General features: G+C 43.4%; 1 protein-coding gene across 3 annotated transcripts in view; it reads left to right on the top strand.

Moving 5' to 3' along the window:
- Window positions 1-9,889: 9,889 nt before the first annotated feature.
- Window positions 9,890-25,871, top strand: part of LOC118786689 (adhesion G protein-coupled receptor B2-like) — a 64,230-nt gene continuing 48,248 nt past the window's right edge. For all 3 annotated transcript variants that reach the window (XM_036541952.1, XM_036541951.1, XM_036541949.1), the window contains exon 1: window positions 9,890-10,538. The gene's annotated coding sequence lies outside the window, so the exon portion shown is untranslated. The remainder of the gene's footprint in view (window positions 10,539-25,871) is intronic.

The raw sequence follows: 25,871 nt of genomic DNA, 5'->3' as shown, positions 1-25,871 counted from the left end.
CATTGGAGACTTGGAGTGAGAACACCGCAAATACTGTGTTTGGTATGAGAGTTTATTCTGGAATAAGTCTGTTCAAATACCATTCATAATATGACAGCTGTTTCATCTCAGATTCAAAAAATCTAGCAGTTAAGCAATTGCACTGCGATGGGAAGTACGGTGTAATTCACAGTGAGTTTGCTTAAAAATAGCCTCTGTCACTGAAGATTTTGTTGTTGTTGTTGCTCATGTTTGAAAGAGTGCAATGGGGATGACAAAAAATCTATACTAAATATAAAAAAGTCTGGCAAGAGCAAAAACAAACCCCCCCTGGGGACACTTCTCTAACATCGCACAGGAGAGCATCCTGGGAAATGGAGGTAAAGTGTCACGGATCCTCAGGATCAGAAGACTAGTGTCTGGAGACCAGATGTGTTAGGAGTGTAGTCTGTATGATGTATCTTTAATTAATGAACTGTACACTTGAGCAGGCTGACCTCGTTAGAGCCCCTGGATGGGAGAGGGGCCGTGAGCTTAGCTAATGAATGAAACGGAAGTGAAACGAGGGAACGAAACTGCTGAGAGAACACATTCCTCACACGCAGTTCACACACTGCAGCACTGGTCTTTGGTCTCCCACACCATTCCCACCAATGCATCACCGTCAGTGTAGTTTTCATCACGGTTATCATCTTCATTATCTTCATCAAATCCCACATCATCGTCATCATAGTCGCCTTTTTTTTTTTTTTTTACCAAACTGTCACTTTTGGCAGCTAACTTCTGCCTCCTTGTCTTTTGTGTTGGTCTTATTAACACTGCAATAATGTAATTCCTCCTTTTCTCCTCTCTCTCTCTCTCTCTCTCGCTCTCTTTCTCTGTTTCTCCGCACATGCGCCACTCTTGCTGACTTTCCCCTGTCCCTTATCTCACAGGCACAGTCCTAGTTTGTGACATCATAAAGATCTCTCTGTCTCACTGGGACGGGTTCAATGATTGTGACATCATAAAGATGCCCCCTCTTTCCTAGGACATTTGCAATGTTTGTGACATCATAAAGAGGTCCCTGTTTCACGGGGACAGTTCCAGTTACTGGCAGAGTGCTGTTCCTCCCAGAGGAGAGCATCCGTAGCTTAGGTCACCCCACTGCAGAGAGGACCATCTGTCTCTACACGCATGAGACACAGACCATGTGGTCTGGCCCCACGTCCCAGCTGAGACCAGGCCTGGCTGTGTGTGTGTGTGTGTGTGTGTGTGTGTGTGTGTGTGTGTGTGTGTGTGTGTGTGTGTGTGTGTGTGTGTGTGCGCGCGTGTGTGTGAGTGTGTGTGTGTTTGCGCATTTGCTGGCTGAGAAAGTTTCTCTCTCACACAGATCTGAATGTGTTCACTGACTCAGTGTGCTTGTTTCACTGCCAGGCCTTGAGACTTACACACTAGGTCTTTAGCCATCTGTCTCTCTCTAACCCATATATACAGTGTCTACATATAATGTGAATATATGGTGGTGGCACTTTTTTTTACTAATGTATTCAGATTTGAAACACACTATTTCTTATGTTAAAGTATGACACTACTCTGCCTGTAGTAGAGTAGACACATTCATTGCCCACGATCAGGAAAAAACAGCTACTGGCATTTCTGTCCATGAATGAATGGATATGGATCTACTGACTTAGGAAGTTGGGAATTTCATTGGTAAGTGTAGGTGACTGGGGTTTTTCTTGCCTGGCCGTGTGTATTACAGTCTAAAGTGAAATGCAGTTCTGCTCTGCGCTCTCACAGGTAACATGGAAGATTTGCTTTCGCACACTTGAATGCCTTATTTCTGCCAGTCTCTATGGCCAGATTGTGGTTTGTTTGTCTTTATCTTTTTGTGGTTCTTAACTTCACTGAGATTGCCTGCCATGGCATAGTCTCTCTCTCTAAAGGCATTTAGCATTACACTACATGTGATGCAGTTTCCTTAATTCCTTCCAGTCTTTATTGTTGTTTGTTACACTATAGACTAAGTACTGTAAATAAAGGCCGATCTTTATAACACACACACACACACACACACACACACACACACACACACACACACACATTCACCCACACCCGTCCTCACCCATGCACACCACACACCCTATACAGAGACTGATATGATAACTAGATAAATGGAGAGATGGAGAAAAAGTGCTGGATGGATGGATTGATGAACACGGAGATGAAGCGATAGTTGAGACTGATTCAGATTCATGTCAGGCTGACACTGAAAGTGATGGTGTAAAGTATGTTTACATGAGCATAATGCTTTCCTGTTGCATATGGACCTCTTCAGTTGAATTGTCATTGCTGCGTCCCCTTGAGAGTATGTCTTGGTTCAGAGTGTGGAGGGGAACTGACCCACCCATTGGGATCACAGATACATACCTGTTCATTCCTTAACAACAAAGGGCACGACCTTAGGTGGTCGGGTGGCCAAGTGAAGGTGTTGTCCCACAGATCAACACAAGGCCATGGAAAAGAACCAACCGCTTTGAAATAATTGCAAGATTGCACATGAATAAGAAATGCTCAAGTGCATAATGAAATGTAGAAATGTAAGTTTTACAGCCAGTCCTGGAAAGTGGCGAAGCGAGCCCTGCTCGACAGGTACCAGCTGGACACCGCTCATCAACAGCATGCTGAGGTGGCTAATTAATCAATTGATTAATTCATTTGTGCTAATTAAGAGTATCATGGCGTAAGAAGTGAGATAGTGACTTTTTCCCCATCATGTCAGTGTAGGTGTTGCTGTTCTGAGGACACATTTCCCAGCTTTCCTCATTTTGAGCACGCCGTGTTCCGGGCGACAACATGATCCATGCAGGCACATTTTGTGTTGGCTCTGTTATAATGTACTAAACCCAGAGTTACACTCTTGCTGAGTCTCATTGTGAGAAAATGGCTTTCATACAGTGATCTGTCTGAAAGCTAAACCACAAAGGACCTTCTATACACAAGACCACTGCAGCACAGCAGCCTGTTATCCCAAGGTTAATCCTTTTGTAAGATTGTGATTACTCTCAGTTTCATCTATGAAAGAAGAGAACACTCGTCAGTGTCGTGGGATGACTTTCCTTAGTTCCACCCTAAGGTCAAAGTGTAACACTTAGCATACCAGCAGACCCATGGGACAGGACCATAAGAGGGGATAAAATAAGCTCACAGCACTGACTGCCATTTTTGTGCACAATTATCCATGGAATATGCAAGTAAGAATTAATCTGTCAAAGACTAACTGATCCGGATCAGAATTAGGCACTGAGAATCTGCTCGGTTCTTGTCCTGCTTGGGCTCAGTTCACTTGCTCTACTTGCTTCATATATATCTTTCTTTACAAAGGAGGGGGACGGGATGATAAGTTTGGAGTCTGTTACTGAATAATTTTCCCACTTTTTAAAGTGCAGTCAAGAACTGCCTGAAGTTAGCATAGGCCGTGTAGAATCTGGGCCCAGTCTGAATCCTGAATCTGGGTAATCACAGCCCACATCAGATAGGCTAATGACCTGCAATTATCCAATTCATACAGAACCAGCACCACTCGGTCCTGCCTGCTCCTGACCCACTGCAGGGCAGGAGACTGATTACAGCTGATTACAGAAGCTGATTATGCACACAGCGTTCAGCTCTTTCTTAAAAAAAAAATCAGCATCCATTGTTGCTTAAGCAGCGCCCAATACCTTACCATGAGCTGGATTATGACAATTTATCTTGTGCAATGGAGAGCAGGAGTCATGAGTTTGTTCCATTTTCTGCCATTAGTATTGGGCTGTGTTGTTGCGGAGATCTTGAGGTCAGTCTGTACTGAATGGTGATGTCATCCCCCACAGTCAGTCCCCTGTATGGGACTGTGTTTTTAGCACAGCATACCTGTGCATGGGCTCTGTGTTATTGGCACTGTGCACCTGGTTCCTTGCACAGAAAGTTGGCTGTTTTCTTGAGAGGTGGGTAAGATTGTGAAGGCCATGGGTTTGGTCCTCATTTGGCTGACACTTGAACAAAGTGCTAGAGATGCATCCGCAGGTTGTCACACATAGCCCTTACCTCTGCCCCACTCACTTTCCTTTGGCTCACAGAGCTGTTCCTGGGGGCTGGGGAATGCAGGACATCTCCACTTCCCCCCTCTATCTCCTTTTTATGAATGCGTCTGTTGATTCCTCCCAGGTAAGTGTTTTGAAAGTAAGGGTAAAAAGGTTCCAAATGCTTGCAACACCACCAATTCAATCAGAAAGGCAGCTTGCAGTACAGAATTGTCAGAGTACTTTTGTATTATTAAGTAAATAGTTTCCCTTGAAATGACCCATGAATCCAAACTACCACTTCAATAAAACTCCATCTGCTCAAATTAAGGGTGGTATTTGTTTGTCTTACTCCCAAGAGTTTCTAAGGAAGTGGCACAAACAATTGAGAAGGAAAATGATGGTGATTTTCTCCAGGTTCTCCATCCGCAGGCTTCCTTTTCATCTCTGCACTCACTCTTCAAAGGAATCTGTCCACCTTACCCTCACCAATCACTCCGTAAATCTGAAAACCGCAATTCCAGCAGGAATCACCATCAGCATTCATAATGAATACCCACACAGTGCCACCCCTGCAAAAATGCCCTAATTATGTCTGTCAGGTAAATGTTATCAAACTGTTTAAATTATAATAAGAGTTGCCATATTTTTTTTTTTTTTTACTACTTCATCATTTGTGAATTTCATTGAAAGGAATTATTCATGCCATGGCCGCTCTGTGAGAATACCCTAATTATGTCACAAATCATCAGAACGCCTCTAAACAGCGGACTAAAACTGACACCAGGATTATTCTTTTATTTGTATTTCTTTAGTATCTCCATACTGCTGCTCTCACCACTGCTCCACACTGCTGCCCTTGACTTATGCACCAGACTGCTGCTCTGAGCACTGCTCAAGTGGTTAAACAAAAAACCAAGACTGGTTCTTGTATCCTCTAGTGTATAAATTGAATTTTTTGAGCTCTGCCGGGCAGACCTGGATGTCAAAAAGACAACACTGAACAAATACGTCTGAATGGCATCTGACTCACCTGAGCTCCATTCCAACCTACATGTCGTTTGTGGGGTTTGCCACCACACTGACTTGGGTCAATCTACAATGGAAATGTTTCTGTCTTTCTTGTTAAAACTAACCACCGGCACAGATCCCAATGCAGTCTCTAAAGCTAGTTTCCCCAAACTAAGCTTTGTTGTTCCAGAAAGTTTTTTTTTTTTTTTACCTGAACTTTGTTTAAAGTTAAGTGTTTGAAATGTTAGTGTCTTTGTGTTGCTCAGTTTGATTGAGTCTCTGCAATAGGAGAGCTGAGAAAAAAGGGAAGATGGACAGAGACAAAGAGGCCGTGGAACAAAAAGGGAAAAGTGGATGAATGTTGTGAGACTCCAGGCTGTTGGTAATACCCAGGGAATCGCTGAGTCCAGGCTCTCCCACAACATTCGGTCTAATGATCCATCTTTCCTTCTGGCTGCATCTGAGCCAAGCGGAGGCAGCAAAAAAGGGCTTTATAAAGACAAGAGCATGGCTACAGGGACCAGCTGCTATAGGAGGAAAAATAATCAAATCTCTCTCATCTTTTCATTAAACAGACAATCACAGATTCCATCTGCCTTTTATTGTAGTCTCTTTTTACCTCGCTCACCCCGATGGGTGTCTATCATGCCCTGTTTGCACTGCTGCCTTCACACCCCTCTGGAATTCTGTAATTAAACTTAATTGGATCAGTTGAAACTGCCAATTTGATCTGACATTGAGAATGAAACTGAATCTTCAACACTGTTTGATTTACCCTAAGTCGAAATCTGTGAATGAAGTGCACTTCAGACTTGTTGAAATGGAATTCTTATTACTTACTTTAACCTTTCGGATGAAAGCCTTATAACCTGGCGCTTTAAGATTAAATTCTTCTAGATTTTTTTTAAGTTTTCATAAGTAAAACCTTTTTAATTAGTTCCCATTAAATCTCCACTGCAAAAGAGAGATGATTTCCTCTGAAATTATGGAGGCTCTTCTGGTTAATTTAAGACATTTTTTCTTGTTCAACTGGTATTCTTGAGACTTCGGAGTTGGCAAGTAAAATGATGCCTGCTTATGATTACTCATTAAATGTAATGTAATATATCTCATTGGTGCATTTGCATTCAGCCAGAAACAGTCAAAATGGATTACATTCTGTGAGTGAGTGATCAGTGGAATGCTCTGCGGTTATTGCTGGTGCAATACTAAGGCCATTCCCCTTCTCTTTCTTCTCTTAGGTTGGTTGAAGAGGAAACTTTTCATATGTTTTCAAACCAGTCATCTGTCTCATGTAGGCAACAGAGTCTGTGATCCAGGAATATGCTGTTTGCTGGTTTATCTCTGTTTCCTGGTTTATCTATACTGACAAAGCAAAACCGCTGATCTGCGATCAGGCGTGGCAATCTAATGCCTGGCTTCATGGCAAGTTATTCTGAAATGGGCTCTGGGTCCTGTTAAAAAAAAAAAAAGGAAAAATCCTTGCTTCATCTCTGTCAGGGAGTGACACCTACATAAAAACAAACCAGCCATTGCAGCCATGGCATCCTAAAAAGTTTTCCATGATGGTTTCACAGTCCCTGGATGGGTCACACACACGCCAACACACCGGACCAGAGGAGAGTAGTCTATGCCCACTCTCATAGTAATCTAGATGGATTGTCCGGATTGGCTGTCTGGCTGTCTATAGCCTGCCTTACTGGCGCTGGCCTTTGACTATTCTTTCCTGCAGCGCCAGAGCTGATTAAAAATTATTAATAGATGTTCTCTGATGCAGCACCAGTCCTTATTAGTGATTATTAATAAATGTTCTTTTGATGCAGTATCAGTGTGGGAGAGGCTCAGCTTCCCTGTCTCTTGGTCTAGTGGAGCACTTTAGGCTCATTGGCAGTCAATGGCTCTCCCATCTTGTTGTCTCCTTGTCGTAGCATTGACATCAGTGTCACTGCTTCGTTAATGACAGAGTGTGAGAGGGTGAGGGCGTGTGTGTGTGTGTGTGTGTGTGCAACCAAACAGCAGAAGATGCAAAAAACAAACAAAAAAAAAAGAACACCGCGTTTACATTACAAGGCTAATCCCTGCAAATGAGTCATTATGCGCTTTTGCAAAGCCGAGATAAAATGATCAGTCTGCAACTGAGGACGGCATAATGTGTTCCTTTCACACCATTGCAAAGTATTACTTAATACTTTAAAGTGCCAGGATGGGTGGGGATGGGGATGGGGGTGGGGGGTGAGGGATGAGAGAGGGGAGGGGCTTGGGAGGATGTTAAATATTTATCAGGGAGAACTCATTTTGAGAGCGTTATTTAATAAACTGTGCTTTCTGTGCTGCAAGACAAGGTTCAGAGGCTGTAATGCGATAAGTGAGCCGTTTGATTCAATTTGGTCGAGGGCCGTTCCAGCCGGAACACATGTTACGTTCTGGTTCAGCGGATGCCAGTCTGTTCCATACCTGCACAGATCACACTGATGCCCTGCATCTCTGTGGATGCAGTGAGAGGCACTCTATGCAACTAGAGTCTGCGTCTCCTCATAACATTAACGAAACAATTTCACTGAACTGTCAGGAAGCACACAAAAAAAACCCTCCCCAAATTCAACAGCATGTAGAAGGTGTAGAAGGGAGATGAATAAAAAGCAGGTCGAACAATAAGTAGGAAGATAGTGACTGAAATTATCTTTAAAAAGTTCCATTTTTTGACTGGGGTAAGGCTACACTGCAGAAGAGATGTGAGTAGATTCAGAATCAAACAGACAGGTGTGCCATAGAGATTCACTGCAATTTCGCAAACTACAGCTGAATGAGAATTGGAGTAATGTCTTAGAATCAGATGAAAATGAAATGTTTCTCTACATGCTCGATAAAATCTTTTGGTGTAAAAAAGATGAAGTTTATATTGAGTAAAATCACATGCTGTCTCTGACCATGTGGTAATGGACCTATCATGTTTTGTGGTTCTTATGTGTATACAGGTCCCAGAGAGGCCTTGTCAAGATAAGAGGGGGTCATGAGCTCCAACATGTTCCCAGACAAGAGGCTTAATCTTGACTGTAAATGGACTTTCCAGCATGACAATAATCCAGACCATTCATCCAAATATTCTGAACTGGCTATTTCAATCTCTAGACCTCTTCCAGGGGAAATTAAGTTCACACATTGAAAAATATTTATTAAAATGAATGCTGTTCACATTTTTCTGAGCAGTCTATAGCTGGACATTTAACACAGTACAGTAGATGAGGTTAAAATGATTGGTTTTACACATTTTGCAAGTATTTGTTCAATAATAAAAGTGGAAGAACACAAGTCAGGAAACATGCTGGGATGTATTGTTTCTTTACATGAACCTGGGGATAGTATGTGGGTTTTGTTCAATAACAGAGAGGCTCAGGACATTTTTTATGTGTCAAAGTCAGGGTCTAACAGAAAATAAGAAATATAAGATCCAAATACTTATGTCTTATCTCGTTTAAAGGACGTAATAATGTACCAGTTTGATCCAACAACTGGAAATGAAAAATCTTTAGAGCTAGCCTGTGTCAGTTCAGTTTTTGTGAAAAAAAGTGTTAATTCCATTTTAATCTATTATCTGTACATATATATTAAAATGTTTTACACACAAGTATCTTCCATTTGCTTTGATCGGAGAACATCATGGTGAGACAATTTGCTTTATTTCAGGCCTTCCCTACCTGTGGATGGTGGTGTTTGTTCCACCCTATCTCTTGACCAGGTAAGGTTCCTGAAAACATTTTTCACTGCTTCCGTTATTGCTTTTCTGATTTTAAGAAAACGCGGGTTTTGTTCATTTACGTTTTCTTCCCCTGTGCATCTTCGTTTTCCACAGTCAGTGTATTATTTCAGTAAGATGTCCACACATTCACCGTTTATAAACCCGTTGTTATTTCACTTGTCATTTCATCAGTTTATTAATCGTGTTACTTTAATCTCTGTTCAAAGGTTATGAGTTCATTGCTGACGAGCTGCAACACGAAGTACAATTTTCGGTGACAGCACGGCGTCCGAGGAAGGCCGTATCTGTATCTGTATCGATGAAAAAAAAAGTCTAACACTATTTCCGTAGAATTCCTCCATATTGGGACATAGAGTATTCACACAACAAAGACGAGCAGAATAGAAAAAAACAGGGTTAAATATTACCTGGGTAATATTTAGAGGAAACATGAACAGTTCTGAGATCTACAACTTTTTGCTTTAGATTATTTTAGTAAATAAAAAGCTTTTCACAATGGCCAAGGAAGTGTAGGAAGAAATGAACGGCATTGGACCGATAGCAGCAGCGTGGTATGTGTTCATGTGAAGGTATTCACCTGCCCTCTTCCCGGTGACTTAATGGCGTCAGCGAATCATTTGAACACGCTTTAATTAGCGATACCTGGAGTGTTTAATAACGTTTTTTGCGCTCTTTGTTGAATATAAGGTTTAACACAACAATAGTAATAATGTTTAAAAATGCACCCATGGTGCGAGAGAATTGGCCAATTTATGTCGACTCTTAGCACATTATGCTCAGCCAATTATGATTTTACTTGAAACGAAAAATACATTTTACACGGAGGTTTCAGTGCCGAGTTTGGGAAGAAGTGCTTTAGATTATATGATTTGAGGTTATATTTATTTCGATCATTTAACATTCAAAGAGAAAGGGTGTGCTATGCACAACATAAATGCATGCATAACAAATTCAGTATTCATATATTCACATGTAATTTCTAGTGCATCCAACGGAATTTTCCCAGATGAGGCAAGCCCCTGCGAAGGCTGAAAGTTTCAGTAAGATCCATTGGAACCTACGTGCGCTGACGTCAAGTGAACAGTGCGCGCGACCCGGCCCCAGTGAAGACAGCGCGTGCTTCTGTCCCGTTTGTATAGAAGCGAAATTCGGGTAGCTAGATGACTGTGTGCGATTTTCTGTGGATATATTGAATGCCGATGCAGGATGCAGACGGAGCAAAAATAAAAGGAGATAGAGACAGAGAAAGAGAGAGAGAGAGTGGGAGAGTGCGTGCAGTTAGTACTTCAAAGCTTGACGCCTTGGGAAGCGAGTTGCACATTGGCGGAATAGCACGAAACCGCAGTCTGATTTTGTAGTTTAGAACAACGCACGGACAGACTTGGAATACAGTGTATCCGACGAAGGGGATGCTCGATGGAATTATCAAATCCTGCTACCGTCCCCCTTTCTACATCGTGTGGTTATTTAGTTTCTCTGCGTTGTTTGTCTGTGCCGTTTTGCCTTTCGTTTGATTCAGTTTTCCGTACACGTACGGATATATTACTCTGATTCGCGTCCGTTTCTTTCGTTATATTTTTGCGTTCGTTGGGGGAGAGCAGACAGGTTTCCCCACTGGCAAGAGAGGAAGAAGATTTAGCGCAGCGTTAAATAGTATTCATTTCCTCAGTCGCCAGAGATGGGAGACTTCGTGTTGTTCAAAGAAGCTGACCGTCAGATATCTTGTGACTACTGCTAACAGCGACCAGGTAAGGTGTCTGTCTGATTTTGTTTGTGTAATTTTTTTTAATGTCTCGTGAAAATGTCCTACCTGTCTGAGTGTGGTACAAGTGATCGTGCAACGGCTATGGTCGTACAGCAAGCAGCGCTGGTGTGACAGCACGCTTCAGGTATACGTTGATCAAAGTATTTCGAAATAGGGCTCGTGGCGGTAAAGAAGTAATTGCCAGATTTAGTAATCCAAGCACCCACATTAATTCCCTTAGTCGCGAAAGGCGGTTGAAGTTAATAGCCTGCAAATTAAATCCACGCAGTAAAACTGCAGGTTCTCACGACAAAAGCTCACATCTGTAAATGGGAGATAAGTGACTTGGCGCCTTTTGAAGCTTTTCTTTTTGGATGTTTTAAAACCACATAATTATAATTTTATTGCAGTGGTTGGAAAGAAGATCCGTATCTCCCCCTTGTAATTGTCGTGAAAAGTCTTGACGCCTCCTGAACCCAGAGCTTTCCTCTTTAGAGCTGTTGGACTGCGTGCAGCGAATGATAACACGTCTCCAGTATTGTATGAGGATGCAAGGAGTCCGGGAATGTTTTTTTTTTTTTTTTGTGATCAAAGAAACCCGGCGATTAACTGCCTATTAATCATTGAAGGGTATTACAGTGTAGTGATGTAGTTGTTGCTCAGAGTGTCGAGATACAGTATAATCTCAAAATGTATATCGAATAAAGGGATGAGGGCCATCCTTTCACATACAAAAATCAAAAGAGTGTCAAGCGGATTTTTTATGTCGCCACCCAAACACCTCAAGGAGAGGCTGGTTGGGGGGAAGAGTGTGCTGTGGCGCCCGCTGTAGTCCTCTCAGCCGGTAGTTGAAGATGTGAATATGTTTTTCTTTTTTCCTTATTTTTGTGAATCAATGCTGCTCTTATTCTACTAAGATCCATGTAATATGCCATGTAAGCAATCTGAATACCCCATTCTATTCCCCGAGTTCACGATATCATCCGATCTACATACTATGCACTTCTGTGAATCTGCGCAGAATCTGGGCAATATTGATCCAAAAAAAAATATATATGCCCAAAGTGCAGTCCTTGTTTTGACTGCGCTGACTCACGCGAGGGGCTTTCCTGTGGCGTTCTCATCAGGGAGATGATCCTGCGCGAGGCTGATAAACAGCTTATTTAAAGATTGAAAGGGAGCACTGGGTGTACTGACATTGACAGGATTGTATAACCAGGCATAAATCGCACCCTGATTTTTTTATTATTTAAACTGTAGATTTATTTAAGAATTGTTCTTAAGGCAGACCCCTGTTATCCAGTTCATCTAATGTGCCTGTTGACAAGCAGTATGCAATACTCTGTAACAGGCACTGGCTGTCCTGTCCCCATCACGACAGAACCTGGAGGCTTCTGGTAAAAGCAGGCATGTATGAATATTCATTGGTTAGAGAATTACCTGCATATTCTAATTCCTACCACTGTGGATATGTTAAGAATCACTGTAGCTGGCGCTCATTTGCAATCCTGATAGGTCGGAGACCTGACATCTTATGAATATTCATGAGTGCAGAGATGGGGAGTGGTCTCCCTCTTTATCAGATATGAGTTGGAGTGGGGAGGGCTGGATTTTGCTTCTGAGTGAATGAACTGTGTTTTTTCTTAACAGGCATCTTCCATGTGACTTGTGCTTATTCACTATCTTTCCAAACTAATTCAACAGAGGGGATGTGGAGTTTAGTTTACCACAGATGTGCTGGTGGTGATGTTAACCCCCAGCAGATCATTTAATGGCAGTATGGTTTTTAGGGGGAAGGGGGTTGGGGTCTTGATGGAGGCTGATGCAGAATATCTATGTGTGGAGTAGGTGGATCATGTGAAATACCTCCCTTAAAAAGTACTTTTCCCCTGGTGCCCAAACTTGATCTTTTCCACTAATTAATTGAGACTTTTGGCAGTGAACGTTGCAGGGCGTATGTCCAGGGGCATCACACAAAGCAAATTGCCTTCAGCTACTTGGATAAAGCACAGCATGATTAGAACTGATCACAGGAAGATATCAAGCAATTGTCTTTGGTAATAGGTAGATTCAGAACTCATTTGACTCAGAAAGGGTTTTTTTTTCTCTGACATCCAGACCATATGGTATCCCTGATCTGTCAAGACTTTTGGCATGGCACAGATCCTCCACTCCTCTCCTCCCCCTCAGTCCTGCATGTGGCTGGGAGTGGTGAGTACTGGGTCTCTGGCCATGGGATGCACCAAGCAGCTTGTCCAGCTCTCAGAAGGCCAGTGCAGAGCTCTGTTCAACATGTCACTGCAGTGACACTTAGGAATGCCATGTCCTGGAGTAACCCTGACTCAAAATGACTGCACAAGTCAGGCCTCTGTTCTGGCAACCTGATGTTTCATTCTCTTGCATCAAGCAGGATAGTGAGAGCATTTTAAAACTCTCAGGGATATTGTTAGGCTGTGTCTCTGTTCTGGTTTGTTTTATCAGAGACCCACTGTGATTCTGTGGGCTTCAGAATTCTGCCCCCTGGGCTCAGCACTGCAGTGTTATCTGTGCACAGGTTTGCCTGGTTTTTGACCCAAACATACAGACCCATGTGTTTACTCTGAGAGTTCCAGCATACAGTGCCAGTGATGCAGCATGCTACTCTGGGGTGGGGAAGGTGGAGCCAGGGGGCAGGGACATAGAGAGACAGCAGGTAAGCATGCAGATGCATCAAAGCACCTTGCCCCTCCAGCCTCCTCAAGGGATCCGTCTTTGCCACATCTCCACCCAACACAGAATGAGCTGAAGCTGTGTAATGCAGAGGAAGGCAGATGTGCTTGTGTCTCAGCGCTGGACAGCTCCAGGTTGGGCTGCAGAGCTAGCCGACCGTATTTCAGCACTGGACAGCTCCAGTTTGCCCTGCAGAGGTGGCTAACCGTATTTCAGCACTGGACAGCTCCAGTTTGCCCTGCAGAGGTGGCTCACTGTATTTCAGCACTGGACAGCTCCAGTTTGTCCTGCAGAGGTGGCTCACTGTATTTCAGCACTGGACAGCTCCAGTCTGCCCTGCAGAGGTGGGCCACCGTATTTCAGCACTGGACAGCTCCAGTCTGCCCTGCAGAGGTAACCCATAGCATTTTAGCACTGGACAGCTCCGGTCTGGGCTGTAGAGATACACACTGTGCTTCAGTGCTGGTCAGCTCCAGTGAGGGCACATAGACAGCCATTTCTGGTTTGCTGGAGCCATCAGGTGACCCTTTTGTCTGCCATGGACACATCTAGGGTTTGTGGTCATTAATGTATGGAGAGACATGCAAGGGTGTGCCTGTGTATTTTTAAAGTTCCATGTAAATTTCATCCTGCGGCTTAATTAGATGATGTGACTGTGCATTTATTAATTAAAGATCTTTTCATGGGGTCACAGATTAATGTCTCCATGGACTGTGCACTGGACCCTTACTTAATGAAATGAAGATAATCGCCACTGAATGGCGACAAGGAGCGATTTCTGTACTCTCTACTTTTACATAACATCACTTCCCCCTCAAAACACCTTGAGTTCAGAAAGTTTGGATGGGGGGTGAGTTAGTTTGAAGTTAGGTTACAGTGCCCATTGGATCATTGGTGGCTCTGTAGTTTGTTTTCTGCAGTATTGGGCAGTCCTGGGAGAGGAACAGTGGGGATATGGGTTATTTTCATTTTTATAAGGAACCTGCCACAATTTACATCGTAGTCACTTTCTGTGTACGTTCTCAATATAACATATAGGTTTTACATGCAGCGGTAATGAAAGAGCAATATAAACTTCAAGGAATAATATATATATATATATATGTCTATATATATACACACACACACACACACACACAGAGATAATATAACACGGATCTAATTTATCTTCTAAGAGGAATGAAAGTTTTATGATGGCATATGCTATTTAATTTTTTTTGTATTTCAGAATATGTTTCATGTGTGGTAAGTAAAAATTTAATTAAAATTGACTAGAATGTAATTTACGTTTTTTTCCAAAAATATTAGTGGAATTTGTACTTGCAAAATACTGTAACTGATCCATTCCAAATCACTAAGAGCTAAGCTGCCAAAGATGGAAACGTTTACCATATTTTTGGAGAAGTAAGCAGTTATTGTAATAAGCCTGCAACTGAACTCTATAGTGTAACATTAATATGAAATAAACAACAATGTCTGAAAAGCCAGCTTGTTAGCTAGCTCATTTATTGACTAGCTACTGAATTCAGCAGCACCATTTAGATAATGTTAGTAAAGTTGCTATAATTATCAAGGTAGGTAACAAGTACAACTTTCATAGGTGGTTGCATGTAATCAATACAACTTGTTAATTTTGTTCTCTCTTTTTATTTAATGCAGCTAAGTAGAGTTCAGCCAGTTGTGGATCCATTTAAAAAGCAATATGACACTCAGACCCATGGTACATCATGAATATTGACATGGCTAGAGGCTTGACATCAGAGGAAAAGAAAGAAAAAAGAATACTTGTATCATAATGTGAGATGGACATATCATCTCATATCTATTGGTAAGGGTTTGCAGCTCCCTAACTGAGCTCTCTCTCTCTCACACACACACACACACATTCACACACAGTCACGTACACACCTCCCTCAGAGTGGCACTAATGCATTGGAGGCAGTTTGCTTGTTTGTTTATTTCTTTGAGAAATAAACAATGCTCCATCTGCTCGTTAGCTGGTCCACCATAATCTCACACCCACACTGATCTCCAGCTGATCTCAACAGTGCTCCAGCGTGGTGCAGCGATTTGATGATGGGCACGCCCAGCTCAGAGTAGCGTGACAGGCAGCATATGGCATGGATATGGATACAGCTCTTGGTTCTTGATCAGTTTGGCTGCTCTTCCCCTGGCTGAAAGTGGCTGATCACCATGAGCAGAGGTGGCTGGGTGTTAAAGCAGTGGTGCTACCTCTCCCAGAGGTGGGACTGCCATTGCTTTATACACAAGGTTAGGGGATATGATGTCGGTAGCTATGAGGCTGAAGTGGAGAGGAAGTTAAATAAGACTTGATGCTTCTAGAAGGTGTGCAGGGACTTTTCAAATAACCAAGTCTGTCTCTGAATGTTAAGAGACAGATATTCTGTATAAGTATTCCTCCAGGAACAGATTTTTTACCATTACCATTATTGTGCTATGGAGAGGTACATATGCTCATAAACACATTGAAAGTGCTGATTCTAAATTGCTTTTATCACTGTAAAATAAACTAATGGGGCTGATTAAAGAATCAAAGGGTGAGAATGAAGTCTGAGAAAAAGAGAAATATGTAAAAGATGCAAGAATACAGGATACCAAAAACTGACAGGTATAAAGTTAGCTTTGAATATTTCTTACAACTCTTTTAATGAATCATTTGGGCTGCTGCTTTAATACACTCTGCCTGAAGTTTACAAAACAGGTTCTCCAGCTAAGGGTGTGACTCATGTACTGTTGCTGCTGTAGGTGGCTGATAGTTGTAAGACTTGCCAGAATTAGTCTTCATGGGGCATGTGATGCTTGAGTGTTTTTACTATTGTTGAGTCTATTTTGATTGACATTACATTACATCATTTTCATTTAGTCGATGCTGTTATTCAGAGCAATTTACACAGTGTATCTAATAAAGCTCTAGGAAATATTGTACAAGCAGGGCACTACTAGCTACATATGAACAGGTTTCAGTGCCAGACATTGTGCTGAGATTGCAAGTGCATGCCTAGATTGAAATGTAAGTGCAATGCACAGCATGTGCGCACAGCCTAAGGGTTATCCCATTCTAAATACAGTGCTTAGACATGCCCTGAGGTAAACCTCCACCTATCTAATTACTTAAAACCCTGAAGAAGACATATAATTACTCATAAGAGGGACAAAAGACCATGCTTGGGCTGATGGACTGTGGTGTAGCCTGAAGAAATTTGACCTGTTATTTGTATCGCATATTTTAAAATGGGTGAACATATTCCAGACATGTTGCAAACTATTTCTGCCCTACTTAGTAAGATGGTTGTATGTGCAATTCTTGAGTATTTTTCTTGAAATTACAAAACACTGTAATTAAACCTTTGTCGTTTTATTGGTTTTGGTTCTACCTAAAAACCTATATCATGCAAGAGAGGCTGAACACACCATCTGGAGATGCCTCTAGCACTGCCACAGTTTTCCACTTCTTGACTTCATGCTCATACAAATGCACCAGGAAAACACACACACACACAGGCAAGTGTAGGTCCATATGCCTTCTGCTGATACTCCCTGACAGCCTAATGAATCTTTTCTCCTCTGTTTTAATCAAGCCTACTTAAGCATCTTATCACGTCCCCCCTCGAGACGCGGTTTGCCAACGTCACTCTCCTCGGCTGGGGCGGGGCAGGCAGGGAGGAGGAACCACAAGCGTTGCTATTTGAGTAGCGTGTGCGTTGTGTTCATCTGTCAGGTCTCTCAGCTAGGTCCCGTATTGGGCTAGGAGCAGCCCGCAACAGAAATCATGAATATTAATGAGCTGCAGCGTGTTTTCACATGGGCTGCGGTAATGATGCCGAATGACAATCCATCTCACGCCCGAGCGCTCCGCTGGTCTCCCCATCCTCTCCGCGCTTGTTTACTTCGGCTGAAATGAGCCACGTGCCCTCTGACCTCCCGCCCCATTGTCAGAGAGGGTCCAGATTCATTCGTGTAAGTCAATATAATGGAGGAGGCAAGAGATTAGAGCGCAATTATCACTTCTCTGAATGTGTCATTAGCTGGATATTAAGCAGGCACATCACCGAGCTGCAGGGAAGCACCGCACCAGCCGCTGTGATTGGGCCGTCCGTCGCAGCCAGCTTTCCGTGGGCAGCATCGTGTTGATTGGTGTGTGCCTCCTCCTTTCGACAGGCCCAGCAGAGGCTCATGGGATTATAGAACTGGGTCATATGAGGACACCTCATATCTCCGTGAGTCTCCTGCTGGATGCAAAGAGGGTTTTGTTAATGTTTTAATTAGAATTTAACTAAGGACCATTGTGCCCTTGGGTGTAGGTGCGTGCGTGTGTGTGTGTGTGTGTGTGTGTATATATGCACGTGCATGAGTGAGTGTGTGAGTTTTGTGTGTGTGTGTGTGTGTGTGTTATGTAGCAGGCCTCTGGGGGTTTTTCTTCCTCTTAGCTGTGAGTGTGCTGCCTCTCTGCTGATTGAAACCCCTCCAGTTCTGCCATGTCTCGGCTCCTGGCAGCAGTGGTCACGCTCTGATTGGCTCCCCAGCGCCCGAGCACCAGGTGTGCGGGGGAGGAGGAGAGGTGTAGTAACAGGTGGGGTAGACCGGCTGAGTGGAACGGCAGGCAATAAACCCCTCCCCTCATCTCCCCCCACCCACCCACCCAAGCTGGAGCTGAGTTTCCTACAGTGTGTCTGTGTGTGTCTGTGTGTCTTTCATATAATGCCTTTTTTCGGTTTTCAAAAGTGGTTTTCATTAATGTTTCACATACCTTATCTGATTGGGTCTATTTCTGGTAAGATGTTCAGCAGACTGTGCTCCATCTCTAATTCTTTATTCTCCAGATGAACTTTTATCTTTTGGATATTTTTCATATGAGGATTGATATACATATTGCATGAGACATTTCAGAGAAGCGTGTCTTGTAGTTGTCAAGTTACACAGCACGAGTTTCTCATAGGCAAATAAATACTGCACCGTAATTCCACAATTATTTAAGTATGCAAGAAAAGAGAATGCTGTGACAGTATTATATGTCAGTCAGACTGGGGGGCTGAGATCTGTCCTCAAACCCGCTTGTACAGATCTTCGAGACTTCTGCTTTAATGAGAACACCATTTGTTCTTTCTTTCACCTCTCTTGCTTGAACCTGTTACAGGTGAACGTGTCTGTACGGAGTGCTGTGTGTCTTTTGACCTGGCACCATTCAAGGAGCCACTCATGTACAAACCATGTACAAACCACGTACAGCCACCAGGGGGCAGGCCTTCCCACTCCTCCCCCTCCATCACAGTGTGTCTCTCACTGAATTATTCAAAGGTCACATCATGTGGAAATTTGCAATTGATACATACAAAAAAAATCTTTACGGTAAAATCAATCCCGAAAGAAAAGTGTGGGATCTGCCCAGGCAGCTCTCATCTTGCTGCTGAAATGTATGGGGGGGGAAAGCGATTGAAAGCTGTAAACTGAGCAAGATGTGTGTAATTATCACTCCTTCCTACATGCGGCTGAGGAGCATCGCTGATTTTTTTCTGGCGGAATTGCACACACCGTGGATGTGTCTACTTCTCTCCGCTAAGAGCACCTGCAGGCTCATCTCTGATCACAGGGATGGAGAAAACCTGAGCGCGTCAGCCGGGTCTCATCTGCGCTGGAGAGCCGAGTCCTGATGCCAGGAAGATGAATGAGGCGGCCGTGCGGTTTGTGAAGGGCTGTTCTGCCGGCTAACAGATCCGTGGGTAGGGGGTAATGGGAATGTTTAGATGTATTTATTCTCTCCTTTAAACATACGAGTCCTTGTATGGCACATATGTTACAGTATATTATTTTACAAATCATCCCTGGTAAATTGAAACTTCAATTTCAAGTTTAATGTTTCCTCTTAAATCCTTTGCTGATTTTCATGCAGAATAAATTATATGCCCTTGTTGCAGGCCTGTGGCATATTGATAGCATAGTGTGTTGCACATAAAACGGGCTGGTTTAGTGTCTGAAGGGTGGTGTCACGCCTACTCCTCTTCCGAGAGAAAGTGGAGGGAAGCTGTTATTGATTTCATTTTCTTCAGGCTGTTATCAGAAAGTAGCTCAATTTCTGGACAGGAAAAAAATACTTTACTAATGATGAAAGGAGTGCACACGGCCGTTTGCAAAGTGAATCAGATTGATTTTTCCATGCTTCCATGAGTCCCATGATGTTCCTGCCCACAGGAAGACTCTACCACTAACAACCACATTTAGTAAAAACCACAGACTGTAGAATTTAGTATGGATCATAGACTGTAGCATTTACTAAGAACCACAGACTGTAGCATTTAGTATGAACCACAGACTGTAACACTGAGCTACAAGCACAGAATAGATAGGTTTAAGAATCTGTATAACAATGTTTTAATGGTGATTGAAATGGTTTAAAAAGATAATGGGAGTAATTCAATTTAAACTGAGTTCAGACTTAATCACTTGTTTATGTTAATGCAGCTCACATTAATTGATTGGAATTGTATAAATGTCACAGCACTCAACAAAACTCAGACAAAATTTCAGAACTGAACTTTAATTCAAATGAGAATAGTACATAGGAAACGCTTCTAACTGCATGCACCTCACACCTCACACCTCACTTCTTGGCAGACAAACTGGACCAAGATTAGTGCAGCTCATCTAAACAGCATTATAAGTAGTAGTGATTGGTTTAAAAATCATAACTAATGAAGAAAAATATCCATGGGCTGTTTGGTTGTGTAGTTAGTAGTGTGTACAGCCAAAAACGGTAACTCATGTTCTAGTGAATCAGTTTAGTTTCAATGGCTGTGCTGCCTTTTTCTCTAGATGCCATACCTGTGATTTCAGTGCTAATGTTCACTCTCTTTATCACATGATCAGCTACAGGTGAAGTATAACAGAAACCAAGAAGCGTCTACAAGTTTGCCATTGCATATGTATTAGATGTATTGTAATATTTAGTATTGTTTTTGTGTGATTTTTGTTGTTGGAGTCATGAACCCATAATCCCCAGAGGTCTGAGGAAACATGGAGCCCTATGCTGGTTAGGTTGTTTCCAATGGGTTTCCATTCTCATTGTATCCTGTTCCCAGGTGAAGCTGAATGCTCACCCTGCTGACATCACAGATGCTATCCTGCCATTAATCTCGTCTCTCCCAGATGATGCATGGAAGACTGAGTCTGATCTCAGATCAGTTTTTGGAAAGAAAGTTTATAATAGACACAGGAATACCTGATAGTGATACTCATTGCGATCCTGAGGTGCAGCCCAGAGGTGAGACCTGTCTATATCTGTTCGTCATCACAAGGTCCATTAAAGGTCTCTTCCCCCTGAAATGAGCTCAGATAACTCGCCTCAAAGAAGGTTTTTAAAAAAACATAGCAATTCAGTCCCAACGAGTCATGGATAGCGGGTGAATATTTCAGCCCCAGGAGGTGGATGAACAGCTGCCTAGTAGTGCTGAAAGCCCGGGTCACCTGTAGTGGGGTTGTTCAGGTGAGGTAATGAACTCCAGACTCTGGAACTGGGGTGGGTGAAGCATGACCTGCAGGATGGAGAGGTGGAGCAGACAAGGACTTAAGGGGAAATTGCATTATTTAGCAGGCAGTCTTATCCACAGCATATTCCAGAGTAAAAGTTAAAAAAATATGTAAAGTTGCAAGGACAGTGAGATGTACTGGACCCATTGATCTTGGAAGATTGAAAGCGACCTGGTCATTTATAGTTGAGGTGAATAGGTTAGGTACATGTAGGAGTTAAAGAGCAGGAGCCTGAAATACCATCCATCTCAAACTTTCTTTCTAGACTTAAGTATTCTTGGAGCCCTGCTTTTTCCATCCAGCATCCCCCTCCCATCTCTCTCTCTCCAGGTGTCCAGGTGTTCTCTGTCTACATCTCTCTGTGAGTGCTTGCAGGTCTCTCTGATGTTCTTTTCTGGCCACTCTCAGATACAACCTGCCTGGAGGGAAAGCAACCCTTGAAAGTGTTTTTTTTTTCCTGAAACTGACACAGATATTGCTTAAAATAGCAAGTGTGTGTTCTGGGGGGAGTGCTGCGCTGTAGATGATTATAGCTTCTCTCGCTTTAGAAATGCCTTCCTCCCTGCTTCCTGTGAGTGGCCTATAAGTAAAGAGGTACATCATGTGACATGTCTGATTTTACCCTTTTAGGCCAAGTGGCAGACCACTGAGGAGTGCTATGTTTGGAAAGAGAGAGTGAGAATTTCAATTGGGACTGTGTACTGTAGAAGCCCTCACTGTATTTATCAAAAAATTGCATTATATATTGTGTGCCTGCAGGGCTCCATCAAGGGAAAGTAAGTATGATGAGTCTTCAGTAACACCTGTAAGGAGTGTCATTTGCTACAATCTGTCACCTCAGAGGGGTGTGGTTACATTTAATATAGGTGGTGATTACTAATTTCTAAAGGAAAAGGAAGCAGCTGTGTACTTGGAAATTAATTGTTTCCAGTATTTATTGGGTGTTTGTGTGTGGATGAGGATGGGTTTGGCATTGGGTGTTGGAATATGTAGATAACGCGGTGATGTTGGGGTGTTTGAGCGTGTGGAACCTCTCAGCTGTCTCTCACCTTATTTCTTTTTTTCTTTTCTTTTTCTTATTTATTTTTTTTTACCGGCCTTCAGTTATTCTCTGCAGTTGTTTTGAAACAATAGAATCTAGAGGAACTTTTTTTGAATTATGCTGTGCACGCCAGGCAAAGTTTGGGTGTACATGTCACCCTCTCATCTTCTGGCTCTGCGCTCCACGGGATTCTTCTTTTCAGCTGCCCTGCCTCTCTCCTCCAGCAGGAGAATACCCCCCTTCTCTGTTCTCCTTTGGTTATTCGTGGAGTGCTACAGGCTTGATCTGCGTCCTGTCCGCTTGCCTTTGTCTGCTGCTCTCGCAGGAGCTCTAAGCTTTGTGCTGCACTCCTCACGCAGGAACTCTCAGCTTCATATTTCTTCCTTTGGGATTCCGGGCTAAATTGCAGTGCATTTGTCCTCTAAGTATCCAGAGCGGGAAAGAACTTTTCCCATTGGCAATGACGTGGCAGACTGGCTGTCCAGCCATTAAGCGTTTATACTGAGACGCAGAAGAAATGTGCCCCGGGGTTATATGCTACAGGATTGCTCAACATGAGGAACTGACCTCCATAGGGCTGCCTGTGTACGCTAAAGTGGTCTTTGTCTTATTAATTCTGTTCATGTTTCATGTTGCACTATATTAACTGACTTCTGTTAAGCCATTATATGGTAATAACTGGCTTCTTCAGCTATAATTAATTTCACAGCTGATCGCCATGCTGTTTGGAAACCCCTGGGATCAATGGAATAGCAACAGCTGCAGGACCTGTTTGCTACCAAGGCCACAGAGGGTCTCTCATTTCCCATGACAGCTGTGTCCCACTGAGCACTTCATCCTGCAGACAGGGGAATAACCCAGGCTGTTTCTGTTCTTGTCGCCTGTATGAAAGCACAGAGAGACACACAGTCTCTTCCTTTTCCCCTGGGGTCAGAGATTGCAGATGTTCCCAGAGATAAGGCCAGTTGTGCTGGCTGTGATTGGGAGTGTGTAGACAGGCGGACCAGTGAGACAGACACAATTCTGAGTGATCTCGCAGGCAATTTCTCTCGTCCTCACCGTGATTACGGATCGAGGTGGGTTGTCAAATTCACAGAGACAGTTTTCCACACGGTCAGCACGGCCAAGGGTGTCAGGTGTTGAGGTTAACCTGCTGGGCTTGTAACCGCAGGTTACAGGTTCCATGCACAGGTGGTGCACTGCCTTTGCACCTCTGAGTGCAGTGCTTAACCTGAACTGCTTCCATAAATATCCAGCTGTGTCAATGAATAATGCACACAAATGCAAGCTGTTTAAGAGAATAGAGATGAAATGTGTTGAAGAGGGGAGCAGTGCAGACAAACAGAGGGACACAGGTGTGCTACACTTACCACCTGAGATCGGATCCCTGGTCTCGTACCTTTGTGGAAGGGGTTGCATCTGCTCCTGAAAAATGATAGAATAAAGGGTTATGGGATATGGCACACACACACACACACACACACACACACACACACACACATACACATACATAGTGTGTATATACTCTAAATAATATTAATGTCAATGATACACCGTGCGTTTATGGAATGTGGACCACTCTGTGCAGCAGAGTGAAAATCTGATCCGAGTTAACATTGTAAAATATTTTGTGGCTGATTCCTCCAGACAGTATAAAGTCGTAGTCCTTTCCCTCTGTCACCAAATGGGTGCAACTGCAATGTTTTATATTTTCAGGGAAGTATCAAAAAATTCTCCCAGCTCTCCTTTTCTGTAGCATTGCGGTAGCATGGTTATATGTCACCGGCTCGCCATGGGGACTGAGTTATTTGTTTGTTCTGCAACTGGTCTGCCCTCTGAAAGAGGTTATCCTGCGTTTTGGGCCCAGGCCCATTCCTGTTGAACAGGTAACAGCTGTGAGCAAGCTGGGGCAGAGCCTCCTGTGCACGCCGGGGCTGCGGGCCCACACAGTCCCTCTGGGGCCGGATTACAGCGCTCTCCTGCGCATCTGCTTTAACAGTAGCAGAGCGGCATGGTGGCTCATTAAAGAGAACCTCACACAGCCTGTGACACCTCCACACACCTGAGTCTATTTAAGACACCCACACACACACATGCACTCACACAAAGACACACACTCCTGTGCAACGCGCGCGCACACACACACACACACACACACACTCACGCTCATGCACATTTAAGCATACACTCACACATGCAAAGGAACAAGCAGACACACTCATGCTCTCTCAGGTACATCACGGCCTGTCAGTGTTAGCTGGCCCTATGTGACTCCAGCAGGGCATATTCTGTTTTTTTTTTTTTTTTTTATCCCTGAGTTGTTGACATATTGGTGCTGTATGTGAGTGGATGTCCTGAGGTAAAAGATATAAAAATCCCATTAACGGGTCCTACTCGGCTGGGCGTTTGGAGGAGAGGAAAACGTTCTGCTTGAGGACGACCATTAGTGCACACATTTATCCTCTGTGTGACACATTAGAGCAGCGGCACTAAGCCCAGAATAACACAGAGACAAAGGTCTTTGTAGATTTATTTCATTTCTCCCTTTTCTGCAGACTTGCCCACTCAGATGTGGGGGGGGGTTAATTGCAGGGGTTTTGTGTGAGGTACCTACAGCTCATAAAGTCTTCACTTTGAGGGTTGTGCAGTGCTGTGGCTCCTGGTGGGCCACACGGTGGCTGATAATACATTTACATTTACATTCGTTCATTGGTCAGGCACTTTTATCCAGAGTAACATACAAAACATGCCTTTAATTGGGTTGGTCAATTAGCTGCACAGAATTGCTACTGCCATCTTTGTAGTGTAATGCTATTGTGGGAAACATTGCCATGGTCAATGCTGTCATAATGTGTACCACCATATACTATTATTCGCAAGTTCAGTCACCAGGTTGGTAGTGTTATATGCTTCTGTTGAAACAACATTTTGACCTCCAAGCTTTTTCCACAGCAAAACCCACCAGGCTTTTGCCTCAATTGCTTATTGCATACTTATGTGTTATGCTAAGTTTTAATAAAAAGCATTGCCACAGTGTTAATACATGGCTCATGGTGTTGCTTTGATGGATTGATCTATTTGGGCCCATCATTTACATGTCTGTGTTGGAGTGCATGTCATTCCTGTGAATGGAATAAAATGCTCAGAGTTTAACTGGAGGACACTACGAGAGCCACCGTGAAGGAGAATGTTGACACCACACACAGTCAGTCAGGAAGCCATTTGCCTTTCTGAAAAGGTATGGGTGATTCATAGAGCGAGACCTGCTCAGTAGAAATCACCCACCTCTGCCTCTCATTAAAATGACATTCGGTGTTCTGCTAAAACTGGCCCTTGCCTCTGGGCCATGTAAAGGGAGAGGATTGATATGGCTGCCGTATTCTGCCTTGCCCCTGCACTCTGAAGGCTGGGCTGAAAACTGTTGTGTCTGGTCCTGAGGAACTCCGGGGATCATGGGGATCCCCATGTTCTTGAGCACCTGAAAGCCTCATGGGAAGGAATGATTCTACCACATGTCCCAGACCCAAACACGCTCCTTCTGGAAAAGAAGCGAAAAATGTATGTTGTTGCCGCATCATATCAGCATTGTGTATGCTCAGTGTTCCCGCCAGGAAACCTTTTCAGTGCAGTCCCAAGCCTGTATCAGTCCCCATTTTCTAGCTCAATTGGTGTTTTTGTTAAATGCCACATCAAATCCTGAATGTTTTTAAAAATGACACTCCATAACCACATGAGCAGTCACCCAAGAGAAACAGGCCTCATCATTCATCAGACTCAGGGAGTCCAGGAGCAATGCCAGGGCTAAATACAGGTGGGATGTGAAGGATGACAAGCTAAAAAAACAGCAGATGTTGAGTCAAAACACAAAACTGTCTGGTCAGTCCTGACCCTCCCCCCCCCCCTCTTGCCCATAGCAGAGTCTCCCCAATCCTCATCAATTCAGCGGAGTTTCTTGACAACCTGTCAGTCAAGGCGTTGAACAAGCGACTGCAGAAAGCCAACGCACACACATGTGATTTCACATGAGCTGACACAGGAACCCTG

This window comes from Megalops cyprinoides, chromosome 12 (assembly GCF_013368585.1).
Source record: "Megalops cyprinoides isolate fMegCyp1 chromosome 12, fMegCyp1.pri, whole genome shotgun sequence".
NCBI classification, from domain to species: domain Eukaryota; kingdom Metazoa; phylum Chordata; class Actinopteri; order Elopiformes; family Megalopidae; genus Megalops; species Megalops cyprinoides.
Note: the sequence above shows the minus strand (reverse complement) of the source record. Positions and strands in the feature narration are given on the sequence as shown.